This window comes from Cryptomeria japonica, chromosome 6, assembly GCF_030272615.1.
Source record: "Cryptomeria japonica chromosome 6, Sugi_1.0, whole genome shotgun sequence".
NCBI classification, from domain to species: domain Eukaryota; kingdom Viridiplantae; phylum Streptophyta; class Pinopsida; order Cupressales; family Cupressaceae; genus Cryptomeria; species Cryptomeria japonica.
In genome coordinates this window covers 659,278,417-659,301,844 of record NC_081410.1, presented here as the reverse complement: position 1 = coordinate 659,301,844, position 23,428 = coordinate 659,278,417, and positions in this window count along the sequence as shown.

Below are 23,428 nucleotides of genomic sequence, written 5' to 3'. Positions count from 1 at the left end.
CCGGATGGCTTTCCGCTGTTTTTCTTTCAAAGCTTTTGGGACATCCTCAAAAGTGATGTGGTTAAAGGTGTGCAAAAGTTTTTTGGGGCTAAAATTATCTTAAAGGAACTCAATGCTACTTTCTTGGTTTTGATTCCCAAATGCCTTGGGGCTGATTCTATGGATAAGTTCCATCCAATAAGCTTATGCAATTCTTTCTATAAAATCATCTCTAAGGTGGTGACTGATAGACTGCTAAGGATCCTTCCATTGATTATTTCACCCCAAAAGAGTGGATTTTTTCCGGACAGACAAATCCTTGAATCTATCATTGCTATTCATGGAAACATACATTCGCAAGTGGATTTGAAGAAACAAGGCTTTCTAATGAACTTGGACCTGTCAAAAGCCTATGACCATGTTGACTGGAGCTTCTTGGGTAGGGTTCTTGGTGCTTTTGGCTTTTGTGTTAGGTTTATTCAGCTGATTGAACAACTTATCTTGACCCCTTCTTTCTCTATTATTGTGAATGGTGTGCCTTCCCCCTTCTTCAAAACTTCTAGGGGCATCAGGCAGGGGCATCCCATCTCCCCTATTCTCTTCATTATTCTGGCTAAATGTCTAGGTAGATATATTAGCAAATATGTTTTTCAGGGGCTCTTTGTGGAATCTCCCCCTCTTCTGGTTTCAGAGCCTATACCCACCAACAATTTGTTGATGATACGATCTTAATGGGTACTTCTTCAATCAAAGAAGTGTCCAATTTGAAGAACCTCATCAATACTTATAGTTCTTCCTCGGGTCAATTTGAAGCGTCCAATTGGTAATCCTCCTTCTATTTACCTAGGTCTCTATTTGGGTATGAAACCTTTGGAGTTGTTCTGGAATAGTCTTGTTGGTAGATTCAGGAGGAAGTTATCTGGTTAGAAAGGTACCCTTCTTAGTCAAGCTAGAAAAATCCTTCTTTTAAAATCATCTCTCCAGAGTCTTCCGGTGTATGCTTTAAGCCTCTTCAAAATACCTGGAAAATTTGTTGATGCTATTGAGAAAATTCAGAAAGTCTTCCTTTGGTCTGGGGTTGAGGAGAAGAAGAGAGTGACACTCATAGTCTGGGATAATGTTTGTAAACCCAAAAAGGTGGGGGGTCTGGGCTGAAGAAATATTACAACCTTGAACAAGACTCTTCTTACCAAACAAATCTGTAGAACCTATCAGGGAAATGGAGAATGGAAGGATATCTAGAAGGCTAAATACTTACGAGAGGTTCCCACCTTGGAAGATTTCCTTGCCTCTGATCACATAACAAGTGGCTCTTTTATTTGTAACAATGTTATCTAGGCTAAAGGTATTGTTAGTTTAGGCAATGTCTGGGCCATAGGTAATGGCAGGAAGGTGGAATTTTGGGATGATGCTTGGATTGGAGGAGCCCCTCTTAATAAGTGTGCCTCTTAGATGCTCATCCAGAATTGTAAGGAGAAGTTCAGTGCTAAAGTGGCTGATTACTGGAAAGATCAAAAGTGGGTGGACCTCAGCTCTATTGATGCCAACCTAAACCAGGTAAACTTAATGATCAACCATGCAATCTTAAAAATGAGAGGGGAAGACCACATGGTGTGGAGCGAGACCTCTTCAAAGATTTATTCTATTTCATCTATTGTCCTTATGCTGGCTTAGTCCCAAGACCCTACCCCTTGTTGGGCTAAGGCATGGTATCCAAGTTTTACTCCTAAAATTAATATCTTTTTATGGATTCTTTTGCAAAATAAGATTCTAACTACTAATAAATTAAGAAAGACGGGTTTCTGCATCCCCAACAGATGCTATCTTTGTCTTAATGATGAGGAATCAGTGAACCACATTTTTATACACTGTCCTTATGTCCTTCCTATCTGGGCGATGTTTTTTCAACATTGGTGTTTGAATTGGGCTTTCCCAAAGGAGATTCAAGACTGTTTCAGAAGCTTGCACTACACTACTAATAATCTGACCATAAGAAATTTATTGAAGTTTTCCTTCGCTCATATCCTTTGGGGTATATGGAAAGAGAGGAATAGCAAAATCTTCAGGAATGATATTAACACATCTGAAGTGGTGTGGGCCAAGATAAAATATAATTGTGTTGAGAATGTGATGGCTAGGGGAGAGCATTGCTATAATAATAAGGAGGACTTTGATGTTCTCAAGAGCTGGAATATCCTAGCCTACATGGACACCAACATCAAAAAAATCAAAAGAAGTATGTGTAGCTAGTATTTTCCCCCTAATGATTGGTTCAAGGCTAACTTTGATGGAGCTACTAAAGGTAACCCAGGGCCTGCTGGTTGTGGTGGAGTTATCCAGAATGGTGCTAGTTTTTGTATTGGGGTGGTTGCCTTTCCCTTGGGGATTCAGACTAATAATCTGGTTGAAGCTATGGGCACCCTCCAAACTATTAAATTAGCTTATAATCTGGGTGTTAAAGTGTTATGTTTGGAAGAGGACTCTAAACACATTATTAATTGCCTCCTTGCTAAACACCAACCCTCGTGGACGATTAAAAACATCATTGATTCTGCTAGGGACTTGCTTGAGGGGTTGGATAAGTGCTACATCTCCCATGATTATAGAGAGGCCAATAGGTGTGCTAACTGGGTGGCCAATGAGGTAGTACAGAGCGAACAAATCAAGATCTGGAATAGAGAGGGGGAGCTCCCTCATGTGGCATGTGACATCTTAACTTATGAAAGATATCATGGTAAGCGAGGCCAGATTTGAAATCATTTCCCGAGATGATAGGGGAGGTTGTGGCAACAGTAGTCAGTTTTGTATGCTACCAAGAGGGAGGTACATTAATAATTGCAGGATCACTTTGCATGCTTTATGGGTGCTTTTTTCCCTATCGAGTAGAAGCATTAGAAATTTCCATGGGCTTCTAGTGGTTTCTCACAAAAAGTTCATAGCGAAGAAAGGTATTTGCAAGAATTCACAGTTGACAAATATTAATAACAATATGGGTAGAAATCGCAAGAGAATGGAGGCTACCACTATTGATAAATGGAGGAACCATCCTCAGGTTTGGGTTGTGCTTCAAGCTGCCAAGATGACTGATTTCATGGAGAGAATGCTAGAGAAATGACCCAAAATTACAAGAATTTTCAAAAAGGATTGGAATAAAGGCACATTGACCATTGGCAGCAGGAAGATCAAGGTGATTGAAACTATGATCGTTGAGGCTACGGGTCTTCCGATGGATGACATCAAGTTCTATAGGGATAGGAAGATTTCAGATGCGATTGTGAAGAAATTTCCTAAGGATGAGGTGGAGAAAGCCATATTGGTGAAGGGCAGCCATACTTACTACTCACCGATGGTAATTAAGTTAATTTGGCGAAGGGTTTTGCTTGCTATTATGGAATTTATCACTTTAGATGGGATATTTAGTAGGGTTTACAGCTATCATTTTGTCATTCTTAACCATTTTTGGTATAAAGAGACTTTCCATTCCATATTATCTTTTCTATGCCCTAAATGCTGGAATAAAGAATGCAATTTCCAACCCCAATACTAATCCTGCAATGCATGAGGGTTTGATGGTGATTTTGTATAATCACATCAAGAATACTACCATCCATCTGAACATTGCTGAGGTTTTTGAGAGGGAAGAGGATTTGGATGACTCTAATGATGAGGATGGTGATGGCTAGGACACGAAAGCTGAGGCAGAGGATGACCCTCAAATTGCTAGGTCGAGCAAGAGAAAAAGAAAAATAGGGCATGAGCTATAGAACAAAGGGTTGTCCAAAAGGAAGGAGAGGGGGGGGGATGATGATAGTTGGTATGAGGAGGAAAATGAGACTGATGATGATACGAGTTCTGAAAGCGAGGAGGTCCAAATCCTCTCAAGCCAGAAGCAAAAAAGGAAAACTCCTAAAAATGAGGATGTGGGAACCAAGAACCAGTCGTCTCTCATGACTGGTTCTAAGGATAAGGGTCTGGTTGGGGAGGACACGACCATGAAAGAAGCTCAAAGATTTGATGTTAGGGAGGTGAGTCTTGAGGTGAATTTGGAGCCTGTTGGAGACAAGGCATAGGAAGGCCATCATCTTGATATTGAACTTTGCATAAAAAATGGCACGAATAGATTCAACAAGGTTTTCCTCTAGCTGCAAAAGGAGATTACTAGCATAAAAATCAAACAAGCCCAGAAAGCCAAAAAAATTAAGACATTAGAAGCTATTGGCATGGGTAAATTTAACTCCCTCCTTGAATGTCTTAGTGAGCAACCAAAGTTATCAGTAATGCTCATCGGAATAGATTCCAAATCTTTGAGAATAGAGCAGGGGCTACTAAAAAAATACTCGAAGGAGTTGAGAACATGCTCAAGAAGATTGGTGAGCAAAGTCATAAGTTCCTTAAGGTTGCCTCTACTAGTATGAAGACTCTTATACGTAAGCTTGAGAATGACCATGTGGATAAGGCCTCTATGGGCATCATTGATATGAAGGAAGACACCCCTGATGATAAGGAGACAGGTCTTGGTAGAAGAACTTGAGCGAGCACCAAAAAGATGCAAAGCCAAAGCAAGGAAATTGATGATATCAAGCGAGCGACCGATAATATGGAACAACTGGAGCTGGAAGCTGCTGAGATGCTTCAAAACTTTACCTAACCTAGGCTCTTTCTATGTCAGTCTTGTATGTTGTTAGCTGTCTCTAGTTTGCTGGCCTTTTTGCTTGTTAGTTGTCCTTTTCTTGTTTATTGTCTTTTGCATTTTGTTGCGCTTTAATGTATATCTTATGATCTTTTGTTTGAAATGGGTTTCAGGGGTCCATCAAAACCCATTTTCCCTTACTCAAAAACACCAACAAAGTGTGGTGTATCCATTGCAAAATATCAAACATAGAATCAGATCATAGAAGAATACCTTTCAACTCCTTCACAGCTAGGGTTTCTAAATCAAATGCACTTTCACCGAATCACTTCACTGCAAATCTCCTCAATTCGCTATCAAATTTGCTAAGGCAATAATAAACAACTCTTCAGTGCTTCAGTCACTCTCCAAATTCTCTCAAGAATGCAAATGTAACAAATGAAACTTGTAGAACACTTTTATTTACCTTTTACAAATTGCATTAAATGCAATACTGGTTGAACTTACCCTAATCACTGTTCAACCCTAAAACTTGTTACCGGTTATCATAACACATTTAATATACCGGTTAGATCACAAAAACTCTTCATAACATCATATTGCATTAAGATATGCAGATTTGACTTACCACACAATCATTCAAGGGGTCCAGAAATGGATCTAACAATAAGCTCCCCCTAAGCTTTATACACAACTTAGTTTATCGGTGAGGGATTTTCACATTGGGTGAAGAATTAGAATCTTCTGATGGTTTCTCCTCACTCTTCTTTCTCTAGATCTTGTTCATCTCAGCCCTGGTCTCTTCCACATCAACTTTCTTCTTACCTTTTCAGTCAACATACTGATTAACCGGTTTGATCATTTTTGCTCTGCAAAACTTTGCAAGGTGTCTCGGTTTGTGACAATGAAAACATGCGATTCCAGATGTTCTCTAGGGTCCATCATTGCCTCTACTAGTTCTTCTCTGAAAATTAATAGTGACATGACCATAATTGTGATAGATTGAACAAGTCACATTCTATCTATACTCCATTTCATAAGGACTAGAACGGTTCACATAATGTCTCTATCAAGTAGGGTTTCTCTGGTCATTGAAAGATCTCTGCCATTCACCATTAGGTCACTGATTCATGTAAGATCTCTGATTGTTCATTCCAGACTTGCACTCGACAACTCTATGCCCATACTTGTTGCAATTGTAGCAATAACCATTAAACGTTCTAGGCATATATCCATCATATGTATTAGGTCTATAACCATTAACAATACTGGATCTACTTCTACAAACATTAGCAATATGACCTATCTTATGACAGTTACGACATACTGGTTTGTAGGATTTCTTATAGGTGGTTTTCTTGTTCTTAGGTGCAGATTTATCTTCATGCATGATGTACTTAGTACTGAAAGGCTTTCCTTGCTCAAAGGTTGTGTATCCCAAGCCATGTGTATCTCCATTTTTCCTTTGTGACTAGATCTTCTCATCAAGCATAGTAGAGCTCTTTTTGTATTTAGCTAGTATCTCATTAGCATCAGCTAGCTCCTTAGTAAGATATTCAATCTTTTTCACAAGACTTTCTCTAAGGGAAATAGCCATGTCTAGATCAACCTGTATTTCTTCTTTTACTTCTTTTTCCTCATGAAGATGTGCATGTCGGGTACCAATCTCCTGGTTCAGTTTAAAGATCTCATGATCCTTCTCTCTGATTTTGTCTTTAACAACCCTCCTAGCTTCCAACTCTTGACTCATCTTGATGGTTAGGGCTTCTAGCTCTCTTCTCATATTTGACTTCTCATCATTCAAATTTTCCACCTCATTAGCTAATGCATCAATGTTAGCTTCTTTAGATGAATTGTTTTCACTGATTTCATACATCTGTTCAACCAACTCTCTTCTCTTAACCAATGAAGCTTTATACTTGACCCTCAATTCACCTAGGGCTTCTTCAAATTCTGCAAGTCGGTTAGAAATCTCCCTAGAACTCATATCCTCCATGATAGCCTTAAGGATCCTTCCCAAGCAGTTAAGTCTTAAAGGAATTAGGCTTTGATACCAATTGATAAACTTATAAGACATTGAGAGGGGGGGTGAATCAGTGCAAGAAAAAATAATATAAATCTGATCACCATTTTAACCAACTTGAAAATCAATATGCATGCAAGAAATATTACCACATAAACAAACACCCAATAAAGCATGCAACTCATAACACAATGGTTTTTATGTGGAAACCCAAATGGGAAAAACCACTGTGGGAATTAGTACCTACAAAGATCAACTACCTGTAGTATAGAGATTTGACCGGTTGAGGTCTTACAATCTCTCTATTAGGAGCACACTCGGTTAAGAGTGTCTTAGCCCAGTTAAGAGCTATTATAGTAAGACCTGTTAGGATCAGCCCTGTTAGGAGCTACCCAACTATGGGATTTCAAAACATAAGCTAATGTGTCACTCGGTTAGAGGATTTAAACCTTTGGACCTATGAGGATCCTACCGCACCCTGTTAGGAGTGGCCTTGTTAGAGGATTTTATTGCTGCAACTGTTAGGGAACAACAAGTTTAATTGATCTTCATATAGAACCTGTGTGCCTAATTAGATCCACTTCAGTTCTACTTCTAACACCGACTAAACATCAATACGGAGCTTCACCTTCCACCGCACAATCAAATTCTCATTCTAGATCCTTCATTTGATATATCATCACACAATATTCATCTTTTTATAAACAACTTTGTCAAGTCAGCTAAAACCCTTGGAATAATTTTCTAGGTTCAATGTATCTGGTCAATCTTGCTCAACATGCTTTACTCATGTCGGCCACACACATTATAGCTCAAAAATAAAACATTATGACTATCGGTTAACAGAATTAAGTAACTCTACTCTATCGGTTAACTGTTCTTCCTAACTAACTGCTCAGTACACCATAACTCGCTCATTCCATCAAATTTGTTGATGTGGTTCCAGTCATAGACTCCTGCCAATGTCATGAACATACATTCCAAACCGCAACACTTAACTCTTCACCAATATTCCATACTAGTCGCTTGAACATAGCATTGTTCATGTTTACCAGTTTCCTGTCTTGTTTACCAGTTCACTGTTTAACTGTTTCAACTACCGTTTAGGATTTTTCGGTTGGACTAAATGACTTAGATGTCTAAAAAAACATGGTTTTCATCAATGACAACACAAAATAAGTCATCAAACAACCTGTTACATCATATCATCATCAAGCCAACACATGCATCATGGATACATATAGGTTAGCACATATTTATCGTCAATGAATCCATCCATCACATAATAGAATCATAGCATCATCACATAGGACATACATCATAATTATACTAAGGGCATACAAAAATGATGTCATAAATAAGTGCATCATAGGAATTCCATCATTTGCATCACATAAACATAATCATCTAGAGTCATACATAAGTCATATTGCATCCATCATAAGTATGTGTACATCATATAGATTAACATGTATCACTACATCATAGAAATAATCTCATCATAACAAGTGTAAAGCATAATAACATAACTGCACCACATATTGCTCACATAGAATAACTACATCATCATGATAGAACATCATAAACATCACATGCATATAGAATCATCATGTGTATAAAAACATCACAATCATCATGCATCATCATATACACATGCACATAATACAGGATCCAAAACACTTGCTTTATAAGTGTCATGCTACAATGTCAATATCTTAAAAATGGCTACAAAACCACCCATAGGTGTCTATATCATCATACTAAAACTTAGCACTGTTACAAATATGGATTTGAAAGGAGCTATGTGGAACTCATGCCCTTTGACCCTAATGGTTTATGTAGATGTTGAGCTCTTGAAGCTTTGACCCCTGTCAAACTTGTAGCAGTCTCTGCTCTCAATTGCCCTATGACTCTTGCACTATCATATCTTTGATATTGCCCTCGGTTCTTGGCTTTTGACATCATCAAAAAACTGCCAGCTCTCTGGCTGGTTGGTATTGCAGACTCATATAAGTTTCGCTAGTAGGCTATCTCCTGGGCAGCCTTGAATACATAGTCCATTCTTGAAGCTAAATCTTCCTGGCTTGTTGCCTTGACACTCTCAATAGTTGCCTTCACTCTACCATATCTCTTTATATTTGTATCTCTCATGGACATAACTGTCTCTACCTGCTCCCACAAAGATGCAATTTGACTAGCTGGCATCTGCACTCGGTCCTCCAAAATCCTAATCCAAGCTCTCAAGGCCCCAAAATTGGTTGTTTCCTTCCAACCCCATCCATCCCATCCTCTAGGATACTTTAAATTACCCTCTCAATCTCATCCTTGTCCTTCTTTCCCCTCAGCCTAAGGAGGTGCATCCTATACTTGTACCTAGGGTACCTGTGCCCGTCACTGTCTGTGTCCCCCTCTCCCCCGCAGTGGCCTCAATTGTCGTCCAGCTCTCCCTCCCTCTCCCTCATCATTCTCCTCTGATCCTCTCCCCCTACCAGTACTCTTCCACCATCTAGCTAGCCTCCCCATTAGTATCATCCTCCAGCCGGGGCATGGGCTCTCCAACACCTGTAAGTCAAGGAAAAGGGTGTGCATGAAAGTAAGCCTCATAATCAAGCATCATGCCTGCATTTGCAACATCCAAATGAAGATCCCAAGGCACACGTGTCAATTATTGAAACTCTGCTACTACAACCTCATAGGATAAGTATGGTCCCCATTGAGGTATCTCTCACTTGGTGCATGCAAATTCAATAGATCCTAGTGCTTGCGCCTGTACCATGCCAAACTATCTCGACACCCTATCAGGTAGGTATCTCTCAATAATGTATGTTTTCCTACCAATCAAGCACTTGGTTTGATAATAGTATGGAAGATCTCACTCATCATACTCCTAGGGTTTGTAGTCTAAGTACGACCTCCAAATGATTGTGTTAATTTCATTAACCACTCTCCTCTAGTAGTCCATCTTCCCAAGCCGAGGTTGGGAGATGATCATGCTATACATATGGCTATCATTATCTGCGTCCTCTATAACAAAATGGCCTCATATCAACAATATTCTCAAAGGCCCATATCTGGAGCAATGCCACTCTTGCTGAAATACCATAGCCTCCAAGGTACACGAACTAATGCAAATCATGATATAAGTGGGCTAGCATGCAAGGACCCCAATCAAACCGAGTACCCTATGTGAGCATCAGCTCCATGGCCCTGCCCCATCCAATGGACATGCCACATGTCATGCAGTCTGGACAGATATACCCTTTGATAACCCCTTTGAGAATATCAACCTGAGTAGACCTCACCATCCCAACCTCATACATCTCGTCCCAGTTGATGTGGCTATTGTGGAGCTCCAAATCCTCACAATCAGATACACAACATAGAACATCTATATCCATGCCCTCCCAATCATAGACAACCATCTTTGCATGGATGGGGATGCACAATATCTGGTAGACATCCTCCAATGTGACAAACATCTCTCTTGTTGGCAAGTGGAAGGTGCAATTCTCGCTATACCATCGCTCAACCAATGTAGACAATAGATTGATATTCCTTTGAATCTCGAGCATGAATGTAGCATGCCATAATTCCAACATGAACAATGTCAAGTGGTCATCCTATAACAACTACGATTTCAATCATTGCATCCATGGGAATCTCTCGCGTGAGTCCAATGGGGCTAAATCAGTTCAAAATCACAAATGCAATTGCATCAACATCAAAATATTGTCATCTTCAACTGAGCTTTATCAACTCTACCTCGTGAATTCAACATTATCAACTTCATCAAACACTCTACAACCTATCTTGTTGGGGCAATCACAAGATTTCATTAATCCAACTATCTATCCTACTAGTCATTCATGTTTATCACAACAACAATCTATTTTGCCCATCTTTTGACCATATACGCACTTATGTTTATCATAGATGCACTGGAAATCCCAAAACATAGTTTCATCGTGCATACACACACCTTCCCTATACGCGTCACTATTTGACACAAACATGTCAAGAAACCATAAATGCACTTATCTATGCCATATACACAAGACAAAAAATACACCAACATTCGATGTATACGTACTAAGACTTACCCTATACACATTTTGACCATATACGCACTTTTAAGGACCATGGATGCAATTTTGCAGACTATGTATGCACTTTTAACATAAATGCGCTCTAAACTACCCTAGACACGCTAAAAAATCACATAGATGCAATTTCAACATATTTCCTAGTGCCGTGTTTTTGGAAAAATGCATTTCTAGCCCTATTAATGATACAATAAATGTATGAAATCGAAAGGATGATAGGTACATACTAGCTCTCTATACTCCTCAAGCCACTCATGTCATTGTACACACTTGAATCAGTGGAATCTCTTCTTCCCTCTGCATCATGAACAATGAAAGTGATTGATGCAAATGAGGTGGTCCCTATCCAACTCTCCTACTTATAGGAGTGGTAACCCTAGCTGCTCGTGGTGACCCTCAGTGGTCATCATGATCCCTCGAGACCCTGTTTTTGCCCATCTTTAGCATTTTTCACCTACCTATTCTTCTTGTTTAGGCTTTTCTTTGCGTTTTTCTTTTTGAGAGACTGTCTGAATTTTTCAAAAAAAAAATTCACCCAATCTCTTGAGGGGGTATGTCGTCTTTCTTACTAGGGGCAACCTATCGTATCAGTGTTTTATTTTCTTTAAAACAATGCGACAAGATACATTGTCTCAAAGAGGGGCAAAATGTAGACACCTAAAATTGACCTAGTCTAATTAAATAAATATTTTATTAATTTTTTATCCTAAGCCTTCTATTAATTAAATAGATTTTTATTTAATTAATTAATTCACTAATTCTCTTCTAACTTTTACCCAATTAAATTGACATTTTTATTTATTTAAATTATCTTTTCCCTAAATTTAATAAATATTTTATTTATTTATTTGGCCCTACGTCTTCTATTAATTAAATAAATCTTTATTTATTTAATTAATTCATTATCTTTTTCCTCCCATGACACTTGTCATTTATCTCTTAATTTACCTTTAATAACCTCTCTAATATTTTCCTATTTCCTGTAACTACTCTCTAATCTAAGCCAACCATTTATCCTTCCATCTCTTAATCCTAGCCCTCCATTTCTAGGGTGCTTTTTATAAAAGAGAACTCTTCCTCCCCCCTTTCAAATAGAATTCAAGCATAAGCACCTACACTCTACCAAATTGCATACACAACCACATCTGTTGTCTATTGAGCTCTTGTGCATATATAAAATTTTAGAGCAACCGTAATCAATCAAACAAGATCAATGGAGATCAAACCCTATGAGCATATGAAGGTATAACATTTCTATATTTTTTGTTTGCATGGTTTTAGGCTCTTCATTGGTGTATGTTGGATTCATTGTAGAACTAGGTTTATTTGGTTTAACCCTTTAAGTTTTACAATATTTTGATATCCAATTCTAGCATATACAATAAGTTATAGATGAAGAAATTTAGGCCTTGCAGAATCTTGAAGAAGCATGATTCAAAAAATGATTATGAGGTAGAGTTGCCAAGTGGACTTAAAATTTCACATGTGTTTAATATTTTAGATTTCACAGAGTATCATAAACAAGGCAGTGACGATGAATCAACAGAAGCATATTAGAATATTCCAATAACTACTTTAGAAAAGAAGGAGATATAAGACATCTTAGATATCCATGTCGATAGAAACACAAGAAATAGGCAAGATGAGCAGTATTTGATCAAGTGGAAAGGAAGGCCTATTGAAAATTCATCATGGTTGTCTAAGATTGACATTGACCGTCTTGGTTTTCCTCAAATAACCCTATGTGTTTGATGCAGGAGCATTCAATGGTGTAAGGGAAATCTTACATCACCTAAAAATATTGTATTTTCCCTTTTTTATTATTTTTGTTTAGTTGTTTCGGAGCCCATGATGACACTTACAAGGTATGGGATAGTTAAGATCTTGAAACGACCAAAAGTATTCACTTGTTATTTTTATTAAGTCTATGTATTTGGGTTCATATGGACATGAAAACTGACCCCAAGGAGCAAAATTGAAAAATAAGATGATTTGTGAAAGAATTGTCTCACTATATTGCATCGTTTGGAAGATATTAAAGATTTAATCTCAAGAAATCACTCCAATGAAGTTTTAAACTCAAAATTTAGGACCTTCGAAGCCCCAAACAAGTTTGAAATTTGGACAAATAGACCTTTAGATGTATTTGGGATTGTAGATCTCTTCGCGAGATTTCCAACGATATGTTATAATAGCAAATTGGATGTCTAAATCAAAAGTTATGGCTCCTAGAATTTGTTCCACCAAAACTCAAGTTAAAATGAAAAATCCACCTAGGTGGGAAAATAAACTGTTGGACTGTTGGGTGCCAAAAAGAAGAAAAGTTACACTTTCTATAACATTCTAAGGCTGTTATTGGTGGTGAATAAAGAGGTGAACCAAGGTTTACAAGAGATCAACTCTATCAATACAGATTGTGGCTCTAGATTGTAGGGTTTGCGTAGAGAGTTGATTTTTCTTTGTAATGATTTGAGCCCATGTGGTTGTATCATGCAATTTATCCATGTTATAATTCTCATTTCATTGGGTTAATAGAAAGCGGGTGTTTCTTTATTTTATTTTTTGTTTATTTCTCTATTGTTATTGTGTGTTGGATTTGTAAGGGGAGTATCCTTCATCAATTATCAAAGCCATAGATAGATAGAGATTAGGTTGAATGAGGGATATATCCACATTGAATTGATGTAATGGGTTTATGTACAAGCATTAAGACCCGATATATTACCAAATAAGATACATCTTATTCCAAGTCATTGTTGAGCACAATAATCATGAGGATCTATCATATTGACTTTGAACTTACAATGGAAGTAATTCATGTTGTGGAAACACAATATCTGACTTTGTTGCATGCATACATTCTAACAATGTTTCTACATCATTCAATCTCATAGAAGGTGGAACAAATATCTTCTACAAGGCCTCTTGGAGCATCTTGTGGCATGTAGGCAAAGTTTGAATCAATTCCAAAAGGGAGATCTTAGTTGAAGTAACACGAAGTTTCTCAACAAGATCATACTCCTTTCTAAAGTGTCAAGTAAGACAAGGTACGAAAGGAAGCACACGTTGAGAAACAAGAAGAGAGGAAGTAGGAAGAAATGTTATAGTATTAGGTTGCTTATTGTTTCTTGTGTTATATATGTGAGAATCTACATTATAACTAGATTGTTGTGAAATTTGTTGGTTCATCATGTTTCTGTGAGAGTTGTTTTGCATAATTTAGCAATAATTGGGTGGTCTATTTGGATTCTTTCCACCTTTAACAATAACCATTGGTTTTTTTTGAGGTTGAGGAACATCACAGCAAAGGTGCACAAAATATTAATCTTTTAATGTTCATTCTTATAACTAGTAACATGTATAATTTTACTTAACCTTTAACAAATGGATGATTTAAGGGACATAGATGATGAATAAATAGAGATGAAGTCACCAAGGGCTTCATCTAACATATCAAAGTAATCATTGCTAAATAGCTCATCAAATGTATGTGTTGCCCCATATTTGAAATACCCAAAATTTGAACTTCAAATTAGTCCCAATGTTGTATGAAGGCTCAAATATGTATCTTTGCAAAATGAGTGAGCATGTGATCCAAGGTTGTCATTCTTAACCTAGATTGTTGTCAATCATAAATATGTCAGTCAAAACATGAAAAATGGATGAGTTTTGAAAATTACAAGAAATTGAGGGAAATTGCTTTGTGAACATGTCCTGAGCATCATTTTGTGCCATATGATCAATTTTTGCCTCAACCCAGTTCACAGTTTGCTATATTTTAAATTTTCAAATTTTGATGTCTCTTACTCTAAAACAATTAAAATCCCTCATCCTAGGTTTCTTCATGAGGACTAAATGATGGTATATGCTAATTTTCCTACCTTGAAGGCGTGTTTCAAATTTCAGAGCCTAACTCCTTACCAATTGAAAGTTGTGATCATTTTTCCAAAATCAAGGCATTAAAGTCTAATGGGAAATATTTGAATTATTCTTTTAAAAATAATTCAATCATTTTAAATTATTTTCAATATATTTCCCATTTTGCTCTTTTTGAGAGGAAGAGCAATCAAAAGTCTTTATGTAGGTTCTGATGTAGTAGTTGCAAGTGATCCTTTGCTCAATGCCCTTTGTTGCTCAAAAATTTCATATCTCTAACCTCAAAGGTTAGAAATGCTCAAAAAGTGAGCAATCCTAACCTGTTGCTTTCAAAAGTAAAAAATCCTAACCTTGGGAGGTTAGAAATGCTCAAAAATTGAGCAATCCTAACCTATTATGCTCAATTGCTCAAAAATCCTAACTTTCTAACCTCTATTCGAGCATTGAAAGAAAGTTAGTTATGTTCATCCATTGGGTAGAAGTAATACATGGCTTTATCAGATGGGTTGCTACTGTGCTGGTAAACAAGCTTGTAAAATGGAGAATCAAACATGAAATTTATAGCAAGGAATCTCTCAAAATCTTTGATTTAATGAAGCACTCTAAGATACATTATAATATTATAAGATTTATTTAGGTTATAAGAGTTGTACATACTTCAATCACATGAATTGCAGGTGTCCATGATTGAACTTCATACCTGTGCCGACTTTCTTGAAGACACCCTAATCTGTAGTGTTAAAAAAGTTGTCTTGCAAATGGAGGCGACAAAATAAATTGGGAATCATTGAATCAATTTTGTTGCATGCACTGCTTAAATGGCTTCCTATAGTGTTTACACAAATTGCACAACTGCAAATACCCTGAAACATGTATTCAATTGTGGAAGCATCAACAAGATAATGTAGCTGCAATGGAGGCTTAGAAAAAATGCAAAATATGTAATGAACTGCTTCGAAAGAGAGCTCCTCAAGATGAATGCAACGTTTGCAATCTTATCAAAAGATGGAACTTTGAAACAAAGGCATGCGACATGAAGAAGCACAAACAAAACCTGTGAACTATTGTTAGTGAACATATTTTGTCCTTCTTCTAATTAAATTAATTCAAAGCTCTGTTACCCTCTTCGAAAGACAAAAGTTCAACTAAACAGTTGGGTAAGCATGGTATGCATCGCTTCCCTCTAAATTTTTTATAGGTACAACTCCCTCCATTAGTTATTTGGGGAATAATCTAACTAAATAATTTGGTATGCTTTTAACCTGAAAGCACGTAAGGTTGCCTACTTCATTCTTAGATGAGAGGCTAACACTTTACAAATATTTCAGAAAAAACTATTCTTCAAAACGCTTCACCATGCAACCCAGAGGTAATCGAAACAAAGTTCAAAAACACCATTTAAACACTTCATAGAAAATAAGCAAGAGAAATGAAGTCTCTTTTCAAACATATATCCTTTTAGAACCACATAGAAAGGGGGCTCCAGATTAATGACAACATCTACCATCAGAAAGGTAACCACAGTCGTTTGATTTAGATTAATATTTGCACAGAAATACTACTCCATGGATTCAAAACTCAAAGATTTTCCTCCTCAAAACACATATGATTTATATATATATATTTCATGCAACAAAGACATAACAATACACATATAAGTTCTTTCTAACTTCAGATTGTGAAAAACTGATTACTTCCTTCCAAACCAAACAAAACTTCTAACAATCTAAGTCTCTAATTCTAACCCTTTCTCTATCTATCTTAATCTAATTTATAGTAATCTTTAAAGAACATAGGAGGTCTCCATGAAAACCCGACCTCCTCTGAAACATATATAAAAACCAATAGAGTATTTGAGGGACAGATGTCCCGAAGTCATTGCCAGATTATGAAAAACATAACAAATAAAAACAATGCATTATCATCTCGCTATGCCTCTTCTCCATCGCCATCTTCTCCTCCACTTTTCTGGGCAACGTGGGCGGTTGCAAGCTCCTGAATTATAGTATGAGTCGGGTTTTTCATGGCATTGATCTTTGCTTTTGCGACTTCCTTGTCCCACCAGTGCTTCACCATTTTCTCAGCATGCTTAGGTAACTGATCTTTACCAATAAATGTCATGGACTCAATTTGGGTGATTTGTGTTATATCTTCAGGAGTAAAGTTGCCTTTGGCCTTAACTTTCTCCATATGCAGCCTAAATACCTTCACCGCATCCTGTGTTTAGCCCGCAAAGTCCCAGTTTCCAATCATGGTTTGGATTAACCACTTTATTGTCCTTGACTAAGCTAGACTAAAGTTCTTGAAGCTCATAAACAGAGGCCCTGACATCAAAAATCACAAACTTGAATGTTATTACTCGCCACGCTATAATTTTCTTCAATACGAAGAGTTGGCACTCATCAGTTACTGACTTAATTGAATTTTCAACTAAAAACTTTGTGGCTCTGTACTCTTCTAGCTTGGTGAGCATGGGTAAGACATTTTCCCATTTATGCTCTTCTTTTTCCCATGGCACAATCTGATTCTGAATCTCTGCAATGAAGTTTTTCATCTTGTCGCATAACTTCTTGGAGCTTGTGATATATTTTTCACCATCTCTAATCACTCCTTCAATCCATTTCTCTACAGCCCTTGCGATGCTCTTGGCTCATTGAACTTGATTCATTAGCTTTTTTTTCTCTGGTGAAGTAGGGTGAAAGCTTTCTGAAGCATGTGATATGGGAAGTGCCCCAAAATAGCCTATACTTTTTATGAATTGAGCAAGAATTTTGATATGCCGCTTCAACTCTCTTTTCTCCTGCCCATCTTTTTCTGACCTGGTGAGCATCTTCTTAGCCAATACTTGGAAAATGTGATTATCTGAATCCTTGCTCATGTTCCTGAGCTCCACTTTGGTGACCTCAAAGTCCTCTGTATTTACCTCCTTATTCTCATCTTTGGGCTTATAAGAGGTAATTTCAGCAACCCATCTCCCAGTCTTTTCATCAGCATCCAATCTGGCAGTTGTTTTGAACTTCTTCTATTTGGGACCCTTCTCTATGTATTTAACCACCATGTCTTGAATTGGGATGGACACTGGAATGAAACTTCATTTCTTGCTTATTGAATTGGTTAACCATTTAGGAGTTGCACTTGAACTAGCTATTCCTCTTGTCACTTTAGGTGGTGACATTTTTGGAGTAGCCACCAATTCCCAAAAATGATTACTTGCCTTGAAAAACCGGCCAGTTGACGTCACCCGAGATATGGTTCAATCTTCATCATACTTAGCAATAAATGCACCATCATGTCTTTTAGTCCATGGGATCCACTTGATTTGAACACGCATGAACAACTTGAACTGACTTCATGAGGGTTCATGTAGTTCAAAGCGTACGCCATGCCAAGGAAATTTTACTTTGAAAAGTTCAACTTTTGATATGTGTCGCTGGTCTTTTGAACTTCATTGAACATGTTGAACACCATTGAACTGTTTAAACTAGGTTCAAAGGGTTCAGAGCTTGGAGGAAAAGGATATAACACGTCATACATGACCATGAAATAGAACTGCTCCAAAAACACTTGAGTGAACGTTAGCATAAAAACTTTTTAGACCACTTTGAACCCGCAATACCTAAATGAACATTATGAACTCCCTTCAAAATGGTTCAATGAGTTCATGGGGTTCAAACAGACCATTAAACTTGGCGCTACGAATTAAAAGATGACTTACAAATGGATTGAGGATTGAACCAAGGAATTTTCAACAAGATAAAGACTCAAAATAAAATTTTGTAGGGTGACTTACTCTTGTTATGAGGGACGAATGACAAGATAACAACTATTTACCAAATTGCCTCAAGGAGATGGCATCTCATGAAATTCAATGATTACAACATATGAAAGAAAATGGATGTGTTGTAAAGGCTTTAAAAAGTTTCAAGCAAATGCAATCTGCAGGTGCGAAATGAAATTCTATAATGTTCACTAGAATGCCTCAAAGAGATGTTGACTCATGAAATGTTGTAGCTGTAAGGTTTATGAAAAATGGTTGAAATGATGGTAGAAATACATGCAACATGTGCAGTCTTTGGCAATGCCTCTTATTTGTTTGACATAATGGCTCAAAAAGATGTCATATTATGGAAGGCATGATTGCAGATATGCATTACATGGATTCATTGAAATGCCTTTAGAAAATTCCAAGCAAATACATGTTCATAGACAACACGTGTGAACTGTTTGACAGAAAGATTATAGGAAATGTGGTAGCATAGACATAGAATGTTAACCGTTTGACATAATGCTTCAAAGGAAACATGGAAACATAGACACCACATGTTTACTGTTTGATAGAATGCTTTAGAGAGATACTAGCCTCACCCCTGACCATAAAGAAGCTACCTGGTGATGAAGGTCTACCTTGATTCCTTGGAAACTTAGCAGGAGATTGGCAACACGACTTAGGCTTTGGACGATGATGCTAAAATCAGGGAGCAAAGAAAACACACATTAACTATTTGACAAAATGCATATCAGAGATGTCATCTCAGTTGATGCAATAAGTGAAGGATATGCACACGATGTCTTGTTGAAAAAGCTTTCGAAGTTTTCAAGCAAATACATGCGGCAAGTGTAAAGTTGCATTCCACAACCTTTGTATGCACCTTCTCTACTCGCAAACCCATTACCTTTCAGAAAGTAATCAGAGGAGTGTGAAAGAGTAATTTGATGTTCATAGAAGAACATAGTCAATTCTTCAGAGGAGAAATACGATGCATTATCTGCGACAATCTTCTGAGGGACCCCAAAACGGACTAAAATGCAATCCTTGAGAAAATCACATGTGACCTTTGAGTTTGCCTTCGTAGTGGGAACAACTTCCACCCACTTAGTAAAATAATTTGTTGCTGTCAAAATATACATATGGTCGACACTGGAATGAGGATTTATTGGACCAATGAAATCAATACCCCATTTCTTGAAAGGTTCATCTACAACCACAAGCCTTAAAGGTAGAGAGGCTAAATGTGGTTTTCCAGAGAAGAGTTGACATTTTTCACATTCCTTAACACAAGTATATGCATCAAGAAACATACTAGGCCAATAAAACCAGTTTCTTAAAATCTTGGAAGCGGTTACTGAGGATGAGAAATGTCCACCACAGGCTTCATTGTGATAAACTTCCAGAAGTTTTCGCTGTTGTGGCTTATCTACACATCTCAAATAGGTACCATCCAAGCCCTTCTTATACAAAACATCTTGCCAGATAACATATTTAGCTGCTTTTAATTTGAGATTTCTTTGTTCTTTGGTTGACAAATGACCCGGGCAGCTACCATAGGTCAGGTAATAAGCCACATCAGAAAACCATGTATCTTGCAAACCAAGAAATAGAGTCAATGGTAGCGTCTCATCTATTTCTATCTTATTTTCTGCTATTAATTTGCATAAGCCTTGTCCTTTAATCATCTTTGTAGGATGAATATCTAGATCATATTCCTAAATTTTGGCTACTCATGTCGCCCTTTTATTGAGTCCAACTTCCTGCTGAGTCAAAATACTTTTCACTGCAGAATCTGGAACAAACACCACATAGTGAGAATGCAAAATGTAATACCTGAATTGTTTAACTGCTCTAACTACAGTAAAGGCTTGTTTTTCTGAGAGTGAATACTTAAGTTCATGTTTCTTAAGGGGGACGCTCATGAATGCTATGGGTGCTTCAGCACCAGATCCATCTACCTGTAGCAATATCCCCGACATTGTATGTTCTAAGGTGTAACAGTATATGATAAAATCCTTTTTAAAATTTGGGGTGAGGAGAGTTGGTGCATTGGCAATTGAGCTCTTAATCTTTCCAAAAGCCTCTTTAGCTTCAACAGACCATTTAAAGGGGTACCTCTCACTCAACAAGTTGATGATGTGCTTAGTAGTTTCTGTGAATTTAGGTACAAACCTTCTCAAGAAATTTACCTGACCGAAAAATGACCTTACTCTAGTCCGGTTTGAAGGCAAGCTGAGGTGTTGGATTGCATTGACTCTTTCTGGGTCAATCTTGACACCTTCTTTCGAAATGGCATGCCCCAATAATTTTCCCTCAGTTACACAAAAAACTGACTTCTTTGGATTCAAGGAGATACCATGTTCTCAACAACGTTGCATAACTACCCTCAGATCTTGAAGATGATTCTTTCTTACTTTGGAGAAGACGGTCAAGTCATCTAGGTAGACCACAGTAATCCTATCACAAAAATCCTTAAAAGAAGAATCCATGGCCCTTTGAAACGTTGCTCTGACATTAATCAGACCAAAAGGCATACGATTATATGCAAATGTTCCCCAAGAGGTGACAAATGTCATTTTATACTGTTCATTTTCTGCAACACTAATTTGATTGTAGCCAGAAAAACCATCTAACATTGACATCATTTCTGACCTAGCTACTGTCTGCAAAATATGGTCCATGTTGGGCAAAGCATAGTTATCTTTAAGACTTGCCTGGTTCAGATTGTGAAAATCTACACAAATCTGAATTTCCCCATTCTTCTTCCTCACAAGCACTATATTGGCCACCCAAGTGGAATGATGAATAGGATATATGATCCTAGCTTTTAGCATTTTATCTACTTCTTTGAAAATTGCTTCTGCCATTATGGGGTAGAAGTTTCTCAGGTTTTGTCTAAAAGGAGAAACACTGGGCTTCAATGAGATTTGATGTTGAAAATGGCCATTCCTAAATTCCTTCAAATCATCATAAGACCAAGCGAACACATCAATGTATTCTTTCAATAACTCATTGAGCATTTGTTTGTCCCCGGAAGAGCAAAATTTGCGATTGTTACCATTTTAGGATTAGATTCATCACCAAGATTTATCTTTTCAGAACCTACCTTACTATCTTCATCAGGGGATTTCTTACCAGTGAACATATCATTACGGGTGAAAAACCTCTCTAGAGTCACCAAACCTTTTGGGATTTTGTTCCCTTTCAGCTGAATGAAATTCTTATCAAAATCAATACCAGGATTTGGACAAAATTCTTTACAACTATCTTGAGAACCCTCAAAATATGATTGGGCAAAGGAATGGGTACACTCTAGAAAATCCTTAATCTAAGCATCTGTATCAAAAACTTGCCAATGATTCACATTGTCAGGAACACTAGGTTTGTAAATCATTTCAATTCTATAAGAATCATTCTTAAAGTTCGGGTGAGGTAACAAGAGAGAAGCTGACACGGCCAAGGAATCCGCCTAGTGTTTTTCTCTCTTGGTATAGCTTCAATTGAGAAAGCATCAAAAAATTCTATCTCATCCCTCTATTTCTATAATGTTTTAATCTATCATTCTTAACAGAATAAACATTCCTCACCTGTTTGATAATCATTTCAGCATCACCTTTCACCTTAACCAATTTTATACCCTTACATTTAGCTTCATTCAACCCTAAAAGTAAGGCCTCGTATTCCATGGTGTTATTCGTATTCTTAAACTCTAGTTTGAAAGAAAAGGGAAAAATATTACCATTAGGCAAAAGCAAAACTGCTCCCGCGCTAGAGCCAGAGTTTGCGCAACTTCCATCAAATTCCATTTGCCACAGTCTGCCTTGTTCATCAACTGCTTCTTCCAATTCTTTTTTATCAGGTGCAAGAATGAGGTAATTTCCAAATTCACATTCTTGGAACAAAATCTTCGCTTTTGGATTATTAGAGGGAAAGACTGTATATTTATTTTTCGGCTCGGGTTCAAGTTTGATCTTCTATTTTCCTAGTGGGATGATAGCTTCTGACCAGTCCATCTTAATTTCACCTCCAAGATCTTTACAAAAATTCCTACTTAAGAGCATCCCATAACTTGCATGAATGTCAGCAACCAAAATAGTCAGCTTTACCCTTTTATCAGGACATGCTGCAAGTACTGCTTGAGCATCCTTTACTTGCCCAATGAGAGGAACCTGCTTCCCATCCATTGAGTAACATCTCCCAAATGTCTTAGTAAGTGTCAAACCTAAAGCTCTTGCAATAGACGATGACATTATGTTATCTGACGCCCCTGAATCTATAATACAATTGCTAAGCTTCTGACCATTCAGGAGGAGGGAGATATAAATAGGTTCGGGCTTCAGAACTTTTGTGTCAAGCTTATCTTCAACATTGTGGAAGACATAGGGATTAATCGAATCAGTGGAAGGGCAAGAGGTAGATGTAGTTGTTTTAGCAGCAAACAAATCATTAACAACCAGACACTTATGCACTAAGGACTCTGAGGTAGGATCTCCCTTAACATATTTGACCAACTTGTCTAATTCCCTCGGGTTTAGTTTCAAATATTTAGTAGTGGAAAGTTGAACAGTTGAAGTTTTACAAAATTCAATTATATAAAAGGAAGGTGAAGGAGAAGAATTATTTTTACTTTCAATATCTCTTTGCAAAATTTTAACTTCAAGAGTCTTTGCATGAAAGAAGGAATCATTATTCACAGGACTCTTACCCTTGAAACTAGTTCCAGCAGAACTCGCAAAAGGAGCAAATTGGGAGGTTCGTTAATTCCTTGTAAGGATTGCACACGCAGGGTCTTCAAGAGTTACCAAAATATTACCACCTCTTTCTGAATTTGATTCAAATTGAAGGTAAAATGATCTAGAGTCACCAGGTACTTCTTGAATCTTCTCTGCTTCGGTGAGTTCCCCGAGTTCATCTTTAGTGCTTCTCATTTGAACATGCCTTATCATATCGGGACAAAAATTCCCATCATGATCTGTGGTTAGGTGAAAAAAGCACATAGTGCTTTTATCAGGAGGGGCCTCTATCTGCAATCTTTGCGGGGTAGCGAG